The sequence below is a fragment of the Acomys russatus genome, chromosome 22 (genome assembly GCF_903995435.1).
Source record: "Acomys russatus chromosome 22, mAcoRus1.1, whole genome shotgun sequence".
In the NCBI taxonomy this organism is placed as follows: domain Eukaryota; kingdom Metazoa; phylum Chordata; class Mammalia; order Rodentia; family Muridae; genus Acomys; species Acomys russatus.
In genome coordinates, this window is record NC_067158.1 from 49,147 (window position 1) to 65,749 (window position 16,603).

The following is a 16,603-nucleotide window of genomic DNA, read 5'->3' on the forward strand; positions in this document are numbered from 1 at the left end:
TTTGTCCACGGTCTAGGCTGAGCTCTAAGAAAGGGTGAGAGATTGGGAGCAGTTTTGCTCAGTGGTCAGTATCCAGGGTTGAAGTCACCTGCCATTGTGCCCAAATCTTCTGGAACTTTGGGGAAGTGCTGGTATAATCTGAGAATCTCTGTTTTTCATAATAAATTTACACATGTTAAATGCCATATTCAGCAGATCTATGACAAGTTTCAGGGTTAACATATTTGAATTAAGTGAGCTTTATATCTAGTTATCTGCTCTAAACTATACTTTGTAAACATAAAATAGAATTTTATGATCTCATTCTATGTTTGACCTTGAAAATAAAATTAATCACATTGGTTCTCAGCATGATTAAAAATGCATTTTGAATATGTTAAAGGACTTCATCATTTATAAGGCCTTAATAATTAAAGACTAGGACTTTAGGTTTTATTCATATTAAGTTGGAGCCTTAAAACATAAACACAGGAGGCTGGAGAGATGACTCAGTGGTTAAGAGGACTATTTGCTCTTCCAAAGGACCTGGGTTCAATTCTCAGCCATGACATGACAGCTCACAACTGTCTGTAATTCCAGTTCCAATGGCTCTGACACCCTCACACCAATGCACTTAAAATAAAATTAAATAAATTATTTTAAAAACTTAAACACGGTCCATAAAAAGAAAGTAGAACAGTTTCCTGTATGATTTATCACATCACATTATAAGGTTAAATATGCTTTTTTTCCTATTTACTTTTTATTCATAATCATAAACTTACCTCTGCAATCCAGCTAAACTTGGAGAGAAATGAAGACAATATGGAACCTAAAGAACTTCAGTGAGAGCAGAGATTATAGGGTACTGCAAGCAGATGAGATGGGGGCCTCTCCTGAGCTACAGAAGGAATGGTCCAGTGTTTGCCATGGACAAGATGCCAGGACCTGTGTGCTTCAGGATGAAGTTCTCATCCTCAAATTTCTTCCCATAGATGGACCTGCCACCAGAGCCATTATGGTGTGTGAAGTAACCACCCTGGCACATGAATCTTGGAATAAATCTGTGAAAGGAAGAACCTTTATGTCCACATTCTTTCTCTCCAGTGCTCAGAGCATGAAAGTTTTCTGCTGTTCTTGGAACTTTGTTTGCAAAAAGCTCAAAGGAGATGCAACCCAAGGGGTCGCCATCAACCTCGATATTGAAGAACACAGTGGGATTGACCACGGCTACAGCAAGCAGCGACAGGGGACAGTGGTGTCTGGAAAGCCAGCTAAACAAGTTTTAAGGTTTTGAGTATGAAGGTAGAGCATAACAATCAAGTTTTAGCATTGTAAACAAATGAATTTTATTTATTTATTTATTTAATGTTTTTTTCCAGACAGGATTTCTCTGTGTGGTCTTGGCTGTCCTGGACTCACTTTGTAGACCAGGCTGGCCTCGAACTCAGAGATCCACATGCCTCTGCCTCTTGAGTGCTGGGATTAAAGGCGTGCACCACCACGCCCAGCCAAACAAATGAATTTTAACACAACAGAACATTATAGAATAATTTAAAAACTGTAACAAACCCATTTGCCAGGAAGTTGAATCCTGGGTAGTGGTGATAGGAGGAACAACATTTATTTATTTGTTAACAATAGACTGTCTGTTCTGGTGATTTAATGGTGGGGCTTTCCGACCACAACCAGTGGCAGCCCACTGGTCCACACCGGGGTGCCAAGGAGAGCTAAGTGGTGTGTGGCCAACAGCCACACAGCAGAGCAAATCATCTGCGTGCCACGCTGGGTCACTGGAGAAAGCGGAGCAGGGCAGTGATGGGTTCAGACAGGAATGAATGGAGTTGTAGAGTGAAGTTTGGAACAGAAGGAAATTGTTGTGGGAAGTGTGTTACAGTGAGTTTGGTAGAAAGGATTCCACACTTAAGACAATTCTGGAAGAGTTCTCCCAGCATGAGCCAACAATTTTATGTTTAAAAATAAGAAAATAAGATAAGAAGAAATAAGACACCAGGCAAAAGATATCAGATAAGGAATTTATTAAATGAACATGGAGAGAGAAGGACTGGGGGGGGGGAGGGTACCCAGAGAGAGAGAGAGAGAGGGAGAGGGAGAGCGCTAAGAGAGAGAGGGTTGAGATGGATCTTTCCTTTTATATACTGGGCAGGACCACGCCCCCTTGGCAGCTAGACAATGACATCACAGGTAAGCAGACTGAGGTGGACTCCTAACATACACCACACCTAAGTGGGACTTAACAGTGAATAACAGATGATTAATAGAAGACAACAGATGGTTTAATTAAATGTTTTGCATATTCTGGATCAAAACTGGGTAGTATCAGCAAGCAAATCATTGCTGAGAGAGTTGCAAACAATTTAGGGCTCATGCTAGTCTGAGACACAGGGAATTATAACACCAAGAAAGTAAAACTGAAAAAGGCAGGAAGACCCATTTATATTTTTTGTGTCATTTACAGTCAACGCAGATTACTAGTGACTTAAAGGAAACTTCTGTAAATTATAAATTATACATGTCATATCACTGACAAATTCTATTTTAATAAATAACCTTTTTTAGAAACTGGGCCATACTGGAAAAATATTGTGTTCTATAATGATATGCAATGTGAGGTTCAGGAAAGTTCCCAGCACCTATATTTACAGATCTTGATGCTGAAAGAGCTTCAATTTAAAGGTTGGCATTTTATTATGGACTGTTAAAAATAATTGAGATGTGCAGATTGTCAGTTGCCTCATGAATGGTTGTTTTGGGGGGGGGTTGGTTTTTTTCGTTTTGTTTTTTTAGTTTTTCGAGACAGGGTTTCTCTGTGTAGCCTTGACTGTCCTGGACTCACTTTGTAGACCAGGCTGGCCTTAAACTTACAGTGATCTGCCTGCCTCTGCCTCCCGCGAGTGCTGTGATTAAAGATATGTGCCACCACGCCTGGCTTTTGAATGGTTGTATTCTTTTTTTTTTTTTTTTTTTTTTGAATGGTTGTATTTTTAAATGCCCTTGACTGTGCTTATGATCATGACTGATTGCCACATGGGCTTTATTTGGCCTCCTATGTTTGTTTCAAAATTAAATGAAAGATGAGAAGCAGAGTAAATAGAAAATAAAGAGGTTAGGGAAATGGCATATTTGAGATATAATGTTGGATTAAATTTATTTCAGTTCAATATCCAAGGTTACATAATTTACTATAGTTCATGAAATATGTTTGTCTGATGTGTATGTAATATTGGTACAATAGAGTATCTAGTCTATTATTATTGTGTTTTTAAGATTGATGCTATATTTTTAATTTTTAAAAATTAAACTATAGGGATGAGCCACTCCTTACCTTCTTTCCCTCAGGGCTCCATAGGACAAATTCGCCCCAGGGAAGACTTCCTAGGACACTTCGCGAGCAAAAGCGCCGCGGAAAAAGATGCTAAAAACTATAAGCAATCATCCCATTAATGGATCTCTGTCAGGAAAGTGAGACTGTTTTAGGAAATAATGAAAATAAGAAAACTGAAGACACAGAAGAAACTGCACTGACTTTAAGTTGTCCAGATGAGAAAACAGAAGGGATTATGTTTGCTGTCTTCTCAGCACCAGCGACCTCACATGGGAAGAGGACGAGCAGGCCTGCGAGTTTACCATCAGCACTGGGTGGGACTACGCTGTCCATGGCTGGGGAAGGACCTCACCAACTGCCTGCATCTGGTCAAGGAAGAAAGTGAAAAGGGGGAGGGTAGAAGAAGGCCCCAGTGGCGGCAGCAACTGCTTGTTCTGCATGAGTCTTTCTCAAGGGAGTCTGGAGGCCCGGGCCCCCTCAGAGGTTGAGAAATCGGAGGCTGGTGCTGTGGCTGAGGTGAAACCTGAGAGAAGAACTTGAGTAGCCTTCCCAGAGGCCCAGCGCTGCTTCCGGAAAGCCTGACAAACTATGCTTTCTGACATACTTGCAAGGAGGAAAAAAAAAAAAGCCTGCAAATCAAGGAGTTCATCTGGTGCATGGAAGAGTGGGCTCTTCCCGGAACAGTTATCAGCAGGGCCTGCAGGGACCTCGGTGGAGGCGCCAGCCGGGGGCTTCCTATCCCCGATCCCGCCATCCCCGACTCCGTCATGTCCAGCGCCCTTGTGGTTCTGTGCCCGCTGGAAAGCTCTCCCCACAACAGCTTGGATGTCCTGAGTAAGAAAAAAAGGGATGTTTTCTGGCAGCCAGAGGGTGCTGAGGGTGGAAAAAAATGAGGATGCGGCTTGTACAGATGGACTGACAACAGACAGGAAAGGTGAAAAGAGACACTTGGAGCTTGCCATCTGCCTGAAGGTCACCGATGCACTGACTTTCCCTCCCTTTATGGCCTGGACCCACCACCTGTCATCTGAGTCCCAAAGGTGCTGCCTGCACTGGTCCCTCCTGTCCCAGGAAAGCTCTACGCACACACCCAACCTCAGCAACCTCCACTATCTAGTTACCCTGCAGGTTTTGCATAAACGGGGAATACAAAGCTGCAGGACCAGGCTCAAAACCAAGGAGCCCAGACCACCTCGGGTTGCTCATAAGCACGTTCTCATAAAGGCCAAGCAGGAAAACAGGCCCCAAGCGTTAGTGAACAAAATGATCCCCAAACCTCTCCTGCCTTCCCTCACAGTAAGCAGGGTTATCATCCCAGTCTCTTCTCACAGAGTCCTCTGATTTACCACAATATAATTTCCTGGGAATAAGTGCTGCCTGAAACTCATTTGCCCCCACTTCCTATCTCCCCGCTGTCCTTTTCTTTCCATCCTTCAGCCATTCTTTCCTTTCTCCTCTCTTCCCTATTCTCTCTGCTCCTCACCACTCCCCTCCTCTTTGGATTCATTCTCAAAAACACCATATTGAGCTGGGCGTGGCTCATATACCTATAATCCTAGTGTTTGGGAGACTAAGGCAGGAGGATGCCAAGTTCAAGGCCAGCCTGGGCTATACAACAAGACCCTGTTTTGTTCTGTTTTCTTAAACTGAAAAAAAAAAAAAAAAAAAAAAAACCTCACTGTATTCATGTTACCTATTTCTGCTGCTAAGCCATTTACAAACTGTAAGTAGGGCCAACCTATATTGGCCTTCTTGCCCAGTGGCTCCCATAGTGAGAGATAGAGCATCAGAAAGGCACTGTTCTCTCTCATTCTGGCCCTAGAGTCTCCTGATGGAGCTTCTGCCCACAGCAGTGTCTAAGCTTAGTGCATGGTCAGCTTAGAGAGGCACCAGCTTGTCTTTTTAATTAGGCAGCTTTTCTCTTTCTCTCAACAAAGATCTTGATGGATGTAAAATCCCAGTTGTATCCAGATAGATCTACAAATGTCCTCGGTGCTGTATCTGTGTAGTACAACTAGAGACATATATTGTCCAGTACCTCCTGTGCCTTCGAGGATACACCCTCATATGGCAGCCTCAAGCATCTATGTCTGTGAGGCTTAGCCACAGATTAATATAATCTAGCCTGAGGAGCAGGTTAGGAATAATTGGTTGGTTTGGGAGAAGCACTCACTAATTACTGTGACCTAACCTGATCTCCCTTGTTCAGCCTTGCCTTGCCTCTAATATTTGGGAACCCTCAGCCTTTAGACACTTAGGAAGCAAAGTGAGGCTGTTACTTTCCCCCTTCTGTCTTTCTTCTGCCTTTATCTCATTTTTGCCAGTGCGTAGCTCCGTACATTGTACATTACATGTAAATGAATCATATTTTAATGCCAAATGGTATTGTCATGTGGAGAGATACTCTAACTATTTTGGGATATCTGATCATTAAAATGCTTTGTAATGACAAAAAAAAAATTTAAACTATAACTACATTGTTTTTTCATTACCTTTTCCTCCCTACAACTTCTACTTTGCCCACCTCCAAGGACCTCATTATCTTTAGATGTTTTTCCTTCGGCATCTGTATCTTGGCATTTTCTGTACCAAATATGAAGTGTGTGCAGTTTAATCAAAGACAATAGCTGTGAGAACTAGGCTACACAATGACAGTGGCCTATAATGTGTATAATTTCATTCCTAGCCTTATAGATTTAAGAAAATGATGGATAGTACACATTTACAGCCCAGTTGCAGAGGTCACATGTGGCTCTGGAGAGTCTCTAGGAAGAGAAGGACATGGACATCTCCAGCATGAGAGATAAATTATGTATCCTTAACATGACATTTTGTTCCTTCCTCAAGCAACAGGAATGTCCCTGCTTCTGAGCGGGACAGTGACTTTGCTCATTGCAAGAAGAGCTTAGCATTAGAGCTGAAAGAAAGCTCCACCTGAATATGAGGCAGGTGTCTGAAGAGCAGTTTTAGCTTAGAGGTCAGCAATGTGAAGAGCAGTAAAGAAAGGAGGCAGAAGGTTGCAAGGTGACTGAGTAGTGTCCTTACTTAAGCAGATTAATACATCTCCTTGGTACATTGTATGCAGTTACTGATCTAGCAATTGTCTCTTCCTCAGTACCTGTCCATGAGCACCACCAGAAGCTTTTAGTTGGCCAGAAGTATACATTTACAGTTTTACCTCAAGGATATATTATCTCTCCAACCCCGTGTCATAACTTAGAAGGAATCTTGATCATCTGTGTCTTCCATGAAATGTCATATTAGTGCATTGTATTGATGATATTATGCCAAATGGGCCAAATGAGCAGGAGGTAATGACCATTTTAGACTTATTGGCCACACATGGAATGGGCATCAGAGGATGGGAAATAAATCCAATCAAAATTCAAGGGCCTTCTAACTCATTGAAATTCTTAGGAGTCCAGTGGTGTGGGCTTCAGAGACATTACTTTCCAAAGGAAGGAAAAGTCAGTGCACTTGGCCCATCCAACCACCAAGAAAGAAGCACACTGTTCAGTGGGCCTATTTGGATTCTGGAGACAGCATTTTCCTCATCGGGTATGTTACTCTGGCCAATATGTCAGATGACTCAGAAAGCTCCTATTTTGTGGGCAAGTGATGTCTTCCAATAGGAGAAGACTGCTGTTCAAGCTGTTCTACCAGTTGGATCATATGATCCAGCAGATCTGATGGCACTAGAGGTGTCAGTGCCAGACAGGAATGCTGTTTGGAGCTTTGGCAGGCCCTTGTGGGGAACCACAGAAGGAACTTTTGGGATTTTTGAGCAAGGCTCTACCACCATCTTTGTCCAACTATTTTCCCTTTTAAAAATAGCTCTTGGTCTGGCTACTCTACCTCAGAGGAAACTCAACTTTTGACAGCGGGACAGCAAGTTACCATGTGGCCTGAGCTGCCCATCATGAGTTGAGTGCTATCTAACCCACCCAGTCATAAAGTAGGACACACACAGCAGCAACCTATTATCAAATGAAAGTGCTATAGATAAGATAGAGTCTGAGTATGTCCTGAGAGCACAAGAAAGTTACATGAAAAAGGTGACCAAAAGCCTATGGTTTCTACTCTAATGCCGAGTATGCACTTAGAGCCTCATGGAGTGTACCCTATCATCAGATGACAAAGGAAGAGAAGACTATGACATGGTTTACTGAAGGTTCTGGATGTTGTGCAGGCACCATCCATAAGTGCACAATTGCAGCATTACAATCCTTTCTGGGACAAGACTGAAAGACACCATCAAAGGGAAATCTTCACAGTGGGCAGAAGTTCATGTAATACACATGATCATATATTTTGTTTGGAAGAAGAAATGTCCAGATGTGTGATTATTCACTGATTCTCAAGCTGAAACCAATGCATTGGCTTGACTGTCAGAGGCCCGGAAAGAGAATGATTGGAAAATTGTTGAGAAAGACATACAGGGAAGAAATACATAGATACATTTTTCCAAATGCTTAAAGGGTGTAAAGATATTTATGTCTCATGTAAATGCTCATAAAAAGGTGACTTCAGCTGAGGAAGAATTGAATAATGAAATAGATAGAATGATTCATTCTGTGAGCAGTCAGCCTCTTTCCCCAGACATTCCTGTCATTTTCCAATGGCCCCATGAACAAAGCGGCCATAGTGGCAGATGTTTACATAGTACCTTTCATGTACATAATTGCTTCTGCCAAAACCACTATCCATGGACGTGCAGAGTGCCTTATGCACTGCAATATTATTCCACGCAGTATTGCTTCTGACCAAGGAACTCACTTCAAAACAGAGAAATGAGACAGTGGGACCGCTATCATGGAATCTACTGGTATTGCTATGTTCCTGGTCATCCTGAAGCAGCTGACCTGATAGAAAGATGGAATGTTCTTTTGAAGATATCATTGCAGAGCAAATTAGGTGACAGGCAGCTGGAGAGCTGGAGCAGGGTCCTCCAAAAGGCTGTATATCCTTTGAGTCAGCATCCAATATATGGTATGATTTATCTCATAACCAGGATCCATGGGTCCAGGATTCAAGGGGTGGAAAAGGGAATTGTTCTAATCACTATACCACTGGTGACCCCTTAAGGAATGCTTTGTTTTCTCTTCCTGTGATCTTAAGTTCTGCTGGCCAGGAAGTTATAGTTCCAGAGAGGTGAGTGCTCCAACCTGAAACTAAAACAAGCCTTCCATTGAACAAGAACCTCAGACTTTCCCCTGGCCAATTTGGACATCTAATGGCCTTAAACCAGTAGGATAAGAAAAGAATAATAGGACTAGAAAGAGTAATGGGTTCAGATTACCACAGGGAAATTCTATTGCATCTCCAAATGGAGGTAAGAAAGCTTATGTATGTCTGGATTACAGGAGATGTTTGTTGCAGTGCTTTTCAACCTTCCTAATGCTGGGACCCTTTAATCCATTTCCTTACTTTATGGTGATCCTCAAGCATAAAATTATTTCCACTGCTACTTCATAAGTTCAATATTGCTACTGTTATGAATTGTCATGTAAACATCTGAAATGCAGATGGTCTTAGGCAATTCCTGTGACAAGGTCCTTAGATCCCCAAAGGGTTTGAAACCCCTAAGTTGAGAACCAGTGATTTAGTGCATTACTTGCTACTAGAATGCCTTGTGATTAAAGGCTGTGGGAACCTACAACAGCTTAATCTACATGGGATGACAAAGGGCACAGACCTCTCAGGAATGAACATATGACTCACTCCTCTAGTAAAAGCACCAACATCTGCTGAGGTTATGACCAAGGGTGGAGGGAATACAGAAAGGATATTAGGGGAAGGTAGTTATAGATACCAGCTAAAGCTATATGACCAGTTGCAGAAAGGAGTTTTATAAGTGATATGAGCATTCCTGTCATATTTTGTTAACAGTGTGTTTGAATAGATATTTGTGTCTTCTTTCCTTAATTTCTTCTTCATGCGATGTAAATCAAGAAAGAGAATATTAATGGTTATCATATTTAAACTTGAGATACTAAAAGAATGTCCCTCAAGGACATTGCAACCTATTCCAACATTATAATGGGTTTACTGTTGTACCAAGGATACTTATATCACATTAGGCATAATTAGCGTCTGGTCTAGTATATAATGTGTGTGCCTTGGACTTGGAATAGTTAGTTACATCATAGTTAGGCATTATTATGACCTGGTTATTGTTTTCATTTGGGAAATTAATCATGGCATAAAAAGATAGACTGTGTGTCAAGTTGACCTGGAGTGGAATTGTGATGGTGTGATGGCTCTTTTTGGTTGTCAATCTTATTACATCTGGAATTAACTATAACTCAAAAATGGAGGGACACACCTGAGAGGGCTTTTTTCCCCTTTATTTAGAAGTGTGAAGATATACATGTAATCCAGTCTTTGAGGTAGGAAGAAATGCCTTTAATCTGGATCTTGATGGGGAGGGGGCAGACACACCTTTAATCCAGTTGTTTTGAATTCTAAACCCAAGGCTACACCTTGTGCCGGAAAGCCTATATAAGACATAGAAGAAGGAAGTTTTACTCTTTCTTTGCTTGCTCTCACTTTTCTAGCAAGTCCATTCCTTCACTGGCATTAGTGCTTACTTCTTTGGGATTCCAGTCTATACGACAGTTGTGCTGAGATATCGAGGCTCCTTCACTGAGCAACTACTGGATTCTTGGACTTTGCTATCATGGATGGTCATTGTTCAACTAACTGGACCACAGACTCTAAATCATTCTAAAAATGCCCTTTCTATAAATAGAGAAATTGATTCTATCAATTCTGTGATTGTATAGAACCTTAATAATATATTGGGTATACATAGAATACCTTTTAGAGCACTTTGGGTCTCATAATAATCTCAGCTCAGCTATAAATTGGATCTCAGGATCTCTGTAGGAGTTGTCGATGCCTGGCATGTCGTGGGATTTAAGTCTTCCCAGCACACTGGTTCCTTGAGTTTTCAGCCTTATCTATGGGAGCTGTAGTAACTGTGGGATGTCAGGGTTTCCTGTTTAATGTTGTTGACTTAGCAAGTCTTAATGGGAGGTCTCTGAGGAGAAGCAGTCTCAGGTTGTAAACATCTAGGAGGAGGAAGCTGTAGTCCATGTTCTCTGTCAACACTTGCACCTTGGCAAGAAGGCTTACCTTTCCCCATGAGTCTGAGGCACTGGGGTCCTTGCCAATTCATTTAGGATTTCACCTGCTCCCCATAAGCATCAGTGCTCTCAGCTTCTAAACCAGTGGTTCTCAACCTTCCTAATGCTGTGACCCTTTAACACCTTTCTTCATGTTGTGGTGGTGACACCCAACCAAAAAGTTATTTTCATTTATACTTCATAACTAAGCTTGCTACTGTTATGAATCACAATGCATTTTCTGATGGTCTTAGGTGAATCTTGTGAATGGGTCATTTGATATTCCAAAAGGTCGTGACCCATAGGTTGAGAACAGCTACTCCAAGCAATTTCTCTAACTTCTACCTCCTCCAACGTCTCCCTGTATAGCCCAAGCTCCTAAGAACTCACTGTGTAGTGAAGGGTGGCCTTGAACTCACTATCCTCCTTCTTAGAAACTGCCTGAAAAACATAATAAAATCAAAACAGAGCACTGCTACAGTTATTTTTATATAACTAGGTTTGTTTCTCAGTTTCTTTCTCTCTCAACTCAGTTATCACATAAATAATTGAGATTCTTTTATGTTTGTTCAATAATAAGCTTTACAGCACAAGACCTGAGCAGTTCCTACTCTATTCTTAACCGTCTAAGCTAACTTGGTTTCCTCCCTGGAGATGCTGGCACTTTGTAGCTTTCCTGATCCAGCTCCTTTTTCTGATCTGTCCTGGATGATTCTCATTGCTGAATTCCCTGGTCAAATCCTTTAATTCCTTCTCTCCTGTCTGTCAGGAATTCCAGTCTTATTCTCTCCTTTGCTCAGCAATTGGCAGTAAACTGCTTTATTGGCATGTCAGGGAGCAATTGGGAAGTAGTTTATACAACATTGAGACAAGATTCTCAAAACAAAGCTTACAGCCAGATAGGAGTGGTACAGAAATCCACATATGAATTGCACAGTAACCTTATGCCTACAGAACACTTTAACAGCTGCATCACAACAAAGTCAACTAATAACATCTCCTTAACTGTAAACACTGTACACACTCAACCAGAGGTCAACACTGTTATCTGTTTTCCAATTCAGGGAAATTATACACAAGTTGTGTAAGACTGATACCTCTAGAGAGATCTCTAGTCTATTCTCGGAGTCCCCACTAAGAGATGGAGTCCGTTGTTGGTGCAAATGCATAGGAATAGGAATTTATTGAGCCATCGTGATGGGGTCTGTTCAGCTCTTTCAAGCTGCAGACCCTGAGAAGCAGAGGTATGGGCCTTTTATAGGTTTTAGACAAAGAAATGAGTTTCACAGTATGTGATTGGTTGGCATTTGGGCAGAAAAGCTACAAGCAGGGAGTTACAAGCCATGGTGTTTCCTGGTTGGATAATGGGTGGAGGGACAAGTTGACCTATGGAAGAGATTGGTTGAAGCACTCACAGGGAGCGTTTAGGAACTTTTTTAGTTGGGGAGGGGTAGTGGAAAATTTTAAACATAGCTGGTTGTCCTTGAGTCCAGCTGGACTCTGAGCACAGAGTCAAGTGGGACTCTTCAAGGTTTTTCCTGTCCCTGCCACACATACACAGTGATCTGCTATCTGTCTGTCCTTGGTTAAAGCGGGACCCTCTAGAAATTTACATGCTTTGGCCTTAATGGGGGTCCTTAAGGAGCGGGGGCTGGTTCCTATAATTGAGAAACCTGTCTGGTGTTGAACTCCCAGGAAAAAGTGCTTTCTCTGTACATTAAAAATGGAAGTAGGCACTAAATGAATGAAGTGTGAACTGGTAAACACGTTATGTGTCTGTGCTTCCCCAGATCTCCTTCCAGGAGACACTCATTTGCAAGTCTAGCCTCCAGTCCCATGCTTCAGAAGCCACAGAAGCAACTGTGCTTCAAGCACACACACCTCCTCTCAGGCTGCTGAGGTTCCAGGGCCTTTAAACTTAGCTTTGCTCAGTCATCACAGACAAGATGGGCATGTGACACTTGGGTAATAAGTTGTCTAGACAATAACACGTTATGGCAAAGCTCAACGTTCTCCAAACCTGTAGTGAAGTGGATGACAGGGACACATTTCTTGCTTGGAGACAGAGTATAGAGTGATTTCTTATTTCCAGTGCCACAAAAATGTAGCAGAAAGAATCTATTTTGCATTCACAAATCTGCGTTTCATGAGAAACGAGAAGGCAGGAACTTCAGTTTTCTGTGGATTCTCAGAGGAAGTAGGGACCACTAAACTCACCACTGTCAATTCCCAGTGGCAGTCTCCTCTTGTGTAGGACAGAATTCTTGCCTGCCTCAGTATTTTTTAGTTTTATAAATGCAGACTAGAAGACAATAGGCATTTCAAGTGTGTACTGGGGAAAGTACATTATGACTTTTGGTTCTTTTGTTTTCCAGAATGCTGAGGAAGATTACCAACTGTGGTTCTCTTCCAAGCAGGAAGAAGGGCCATGTCCACTCCTGTGTAAGCATCAGAGAAATCTACGGAAGCACTGATTGAGTTTTTAAAAATGTAACCAGCCTGGCCTGGTGGTGCATGCCTTTAATCCCAGGACTCGGGAGACAGAGGCAGGTGGATCGCTGTGAGTTCGAGGCCAACCTGGTCTACAAAATGAGTCCAGGACAGCCAGGGCTGCACAGAGAAATCCTGCCTCAAAACAAACAAACAAACATCCATCCAAGTAACCTGTTTTGTTGTTTTCCTTAAGGTAAAATACTCAAAAAAAGTAAACATTATGCACAATGTTTTCTCATACACTTAAACAATTTTTACAGCACGTAGTGAGTCTTCCCCCTAGTCCAAATATACTGTAAAATCATTTCAAATTTACCTCCATTGGACACTTTGTAGCTTGAGTATTCACATCATTGTCACCCCTCCTTCTGGCCCCTTCATCTCTAACTACATCCTTGTCACTCTCCAATTTCTTGACCTTTTGAAATTAATCTTCTGTGTGTGTGAGAGAGAGGGGGAGAGAGACTGACTGAGACCATGTCATGTCATTAGCATGTGTGTGTGTTTAGGAATGAACAATTTTGACAGGATAAACAAGTAGTTGCTTCCTCCCTCAAGAAGACTTCTGCTCCTCCTGAGCAGCCAGTGACTGTCTTTAGCTCTTCATTTAAGTACAGGGTCTTCTGAGATTTACCCATCCACATTGGCAGTTGAAGTGGTGGTGCAATTTTTAAAATCTCATTTAGGCAATTACATTGTTGATATTTCCTGTGTGCAGCTTTCCTCTAATACACTGAAGGCAGGATCTCCTAGAAAAGGCCCTGAGTCCCTGCCTCTTACAAGCTTTCTTCCTAGTCTTCCTACTCTTCCTAACCTTAGCTATAGAAGTTGCAGTGTAGATGTACTAATTGGAGTTGAGGACACTACAAACATGTATTCTCTGACTCACTGTGGATTGCTGCAAACCATAAAAACTTTACATACAACAATATCTGTCAGTCTTAAAATACAAGAAGTACCTGCTGTGCGGTAGGGGCACACACCTTTAATCCCAGCACTCAGGAAGCAGAGGCAGGTAGATTGCTGTGAGTTCGAGGCCAACCTGGTCTACAAAGCAAGTCCAGGACAGCCAAGGCTACACAGAGAAACCTTGTCTCGAAAAACCAAAACAACAACAACAAAACAAAAGAAAAGAAAAAACTCAGAAAGTACCCAAGATATACACAGGGAGAGAACAGAAACTGGAACTACATTTATTTTAATGTGTATTCATTTTATATAATGTTATCTTGACATCAAGACTTGGAACAGCTTTGTGCCACATGTCTGACTTGAGGTATCCTCATAACTTGTCAATCATGTGGCTCTGTTTTAGTTATGGCCTCTATTGCTATGAGAAAATACCATGGCCAAAATCTACTTGGAGGAGAAAGTATTTCTTTCATTTTCCTCTAAAGTCTACTGCTGAGAAAGTCAGAGCAAGGACTCAAAAAGCTGGAGACCAGGAGGCAGGAGCTGATGCAGAGGCCGTGTGGGGCGGCTGATTACCGGCTTGGTCTGCCTTGTTTTGCTCAGTCTTCTTTCTTATAGCATCAAGCACATTCTCATAATATCAAGCCCCAGGTGGCAGCAATCACACTGGCTGAGTCCTCCCACACCAATCACTATATGGAGCAGAGGAATCCCTGAATGAGGGAAGCCCTGAATGACTGTTCATTTTTTAAAAAATAGTTTTTTAAATTTATATGTGCTGGTGTCAAATCTCGGAGTTACAGACAGTTGTGAGCTGCCATGTGGGTGCTGAGAATTGAACCTGGGTCCTTTGGAAGAGCAGGCAGTGCTCTTAACCACCGAACCATCTCTCCAGCCTCCTGAGTGTTCATTTTAACAAAGCTATGACCATGCTAGGGATTCCAAGATCTTGGACACATGGGATAGTTAACAAAGCTGTCTCCTTATATGGACCAGGCTCAAGAGAAATGACACGACTTTCCTTAGGAGTCTGAGTGTTTATAAAAGATAGCTTCCTCCTACAGGGTGTGTACAGCTTGGAAACGGCCACCCACAGAGACCTCCCAGGGTGGCTAGCTAATGGTACTCCTGATGCCTAATACACATGCTGAAGTTCTGAGTTGTGGAGAGTTAGAAAATTCCCTAGCTTTACTGTATACATGTCTCTGTGTCAGTCTTTCCTGCCCCGGCCTGCGGGGGTTTGACTAAAACTCGGGAGGAAGTTCACCTGTTGAAAATGCAAGGCACAAAGAAGGAGAGCAAGTCTGATTGATCAAACTCTCAAACTTTATTAGTCAGGCAGCAGCTTTTATAAGTCAGAAGGCAGGGAAGCGTACTGCTATAGCAACCCAGCTGCAGGCTTTTCTCAAAACACAGGGAATTCCAGACAGGGTCATAATGTCCTGCCACACAGGGTATCTGGCTTCATCTTTGTCTAGTCTAACTGCTAAATCATAACAGGGTTGCTCCATCTCTATCTGTCTTTAGTCTAACTGCTGACCCACAACAGAGTCAGCTAGTTTCTGGTGAAAGGCAAGCTCTGGGAAAAACAGAGACTTAAAGGTGCAGGCTCTGACAAGATGGCTGAACATTGGTCTATGGCCTATTGTCCCCAACACTTTCCTTTATTTCCTCATAGCTCCCAGTGAGGGTTTCAGGACCCAAACCACGCAAACTACAGTAAAACACCGTTAAGAAATCGAACCACAGATTTGCCTTCAGAGCAGTTTTGTGAAGACATTTTGTCAGTTGAGAATCCTTTTTCCCAAATGATTGTAGGTTGTTTCAAGATGACATAATATTAACCAACACAGGCTCCCTTTGAATGCTTGCAAATTCAGCTCTCATCTTTTTATTATCTGGTATCCTGACACCCTTGTAGATGTTACTGTGTCTTTCCTACAGAAGCTTCTTATACTCAATCATTTCTGCTGAAAAACCCTACATTGCTTCTGAAGTTTTGCTCCAAAGTCCTGCATTGAATCTGTGCTAGAAGAAAAGGAGATGCAAGAGTTTCTAAGTTTCATCAGTGATTGAGAAATGAGGAAAAGACATGTCCTATCCTGTAAAAAAGGAAAGCCGTTTTGACAGTACAGGATCTTCGAAAACTCTTTGTAGAAGAAGAATTTAAAAGCATCAGTCAACCGAGCAATATAAACAGTGACAAGACAGTGTGTGGTCTTCTGCCTTGTAAATGAGGCTTTGCATGGGCTTCTGTGTTCCTAGTATCCCGTGATTTTACTCTTGTAGTTGTCTGGTGGAAAATAGTGGAAGAAAAGCCTAACAATACCCACTCTCCTCCGCTAGTGAAGCCCGTCTGTAGAACCGACAAAAGGAAATTATCTGTTTCTATAAATCTGTCAGGCATCAACTTGGAGAAAATACTGATCAGAGCTATTGTAACATGTGTCGTTAAATTATTGAAAAGATATTAACCAACAACAAATCAGTATATTTAGTCCTTTCATGGTAACTGCGACATATGGAGGACACGTGACTAAAATGACGAGTGCTAAAAGTCCCTAGCAAGTCTCCAGTGCACAGGGCTCTAATGATGTGCAGTAAGGCAGCATGTATGCGTGTGTAAAGTGCATGCTTGAGTACCTGCTTCATAGAGTGCCCTCCCTGAGGACTCCAGGAGTCAGAGCAGACCTTCAGCTCATTTCCATGGTCCTCGTGCTCACCAAAAGGCCTCTTCCATCATTTA

The 16,603-nt window shown here is 42.1% G+C and overlaps 1 pseudogene; it reads left to right on the plus strand.

Moving 5' to 3' along the window:
- Positions 1–3,443: 3,443 nt before the first annotated feature.
- On the plus strand, positions 3,444–4,795 carry LOC127205871 (uncharacterized protein C16orf46 homolog; annotated as a pseudogene).
- Positions 4,796–16,603: the final 11,808 nt, after the last annotated feature.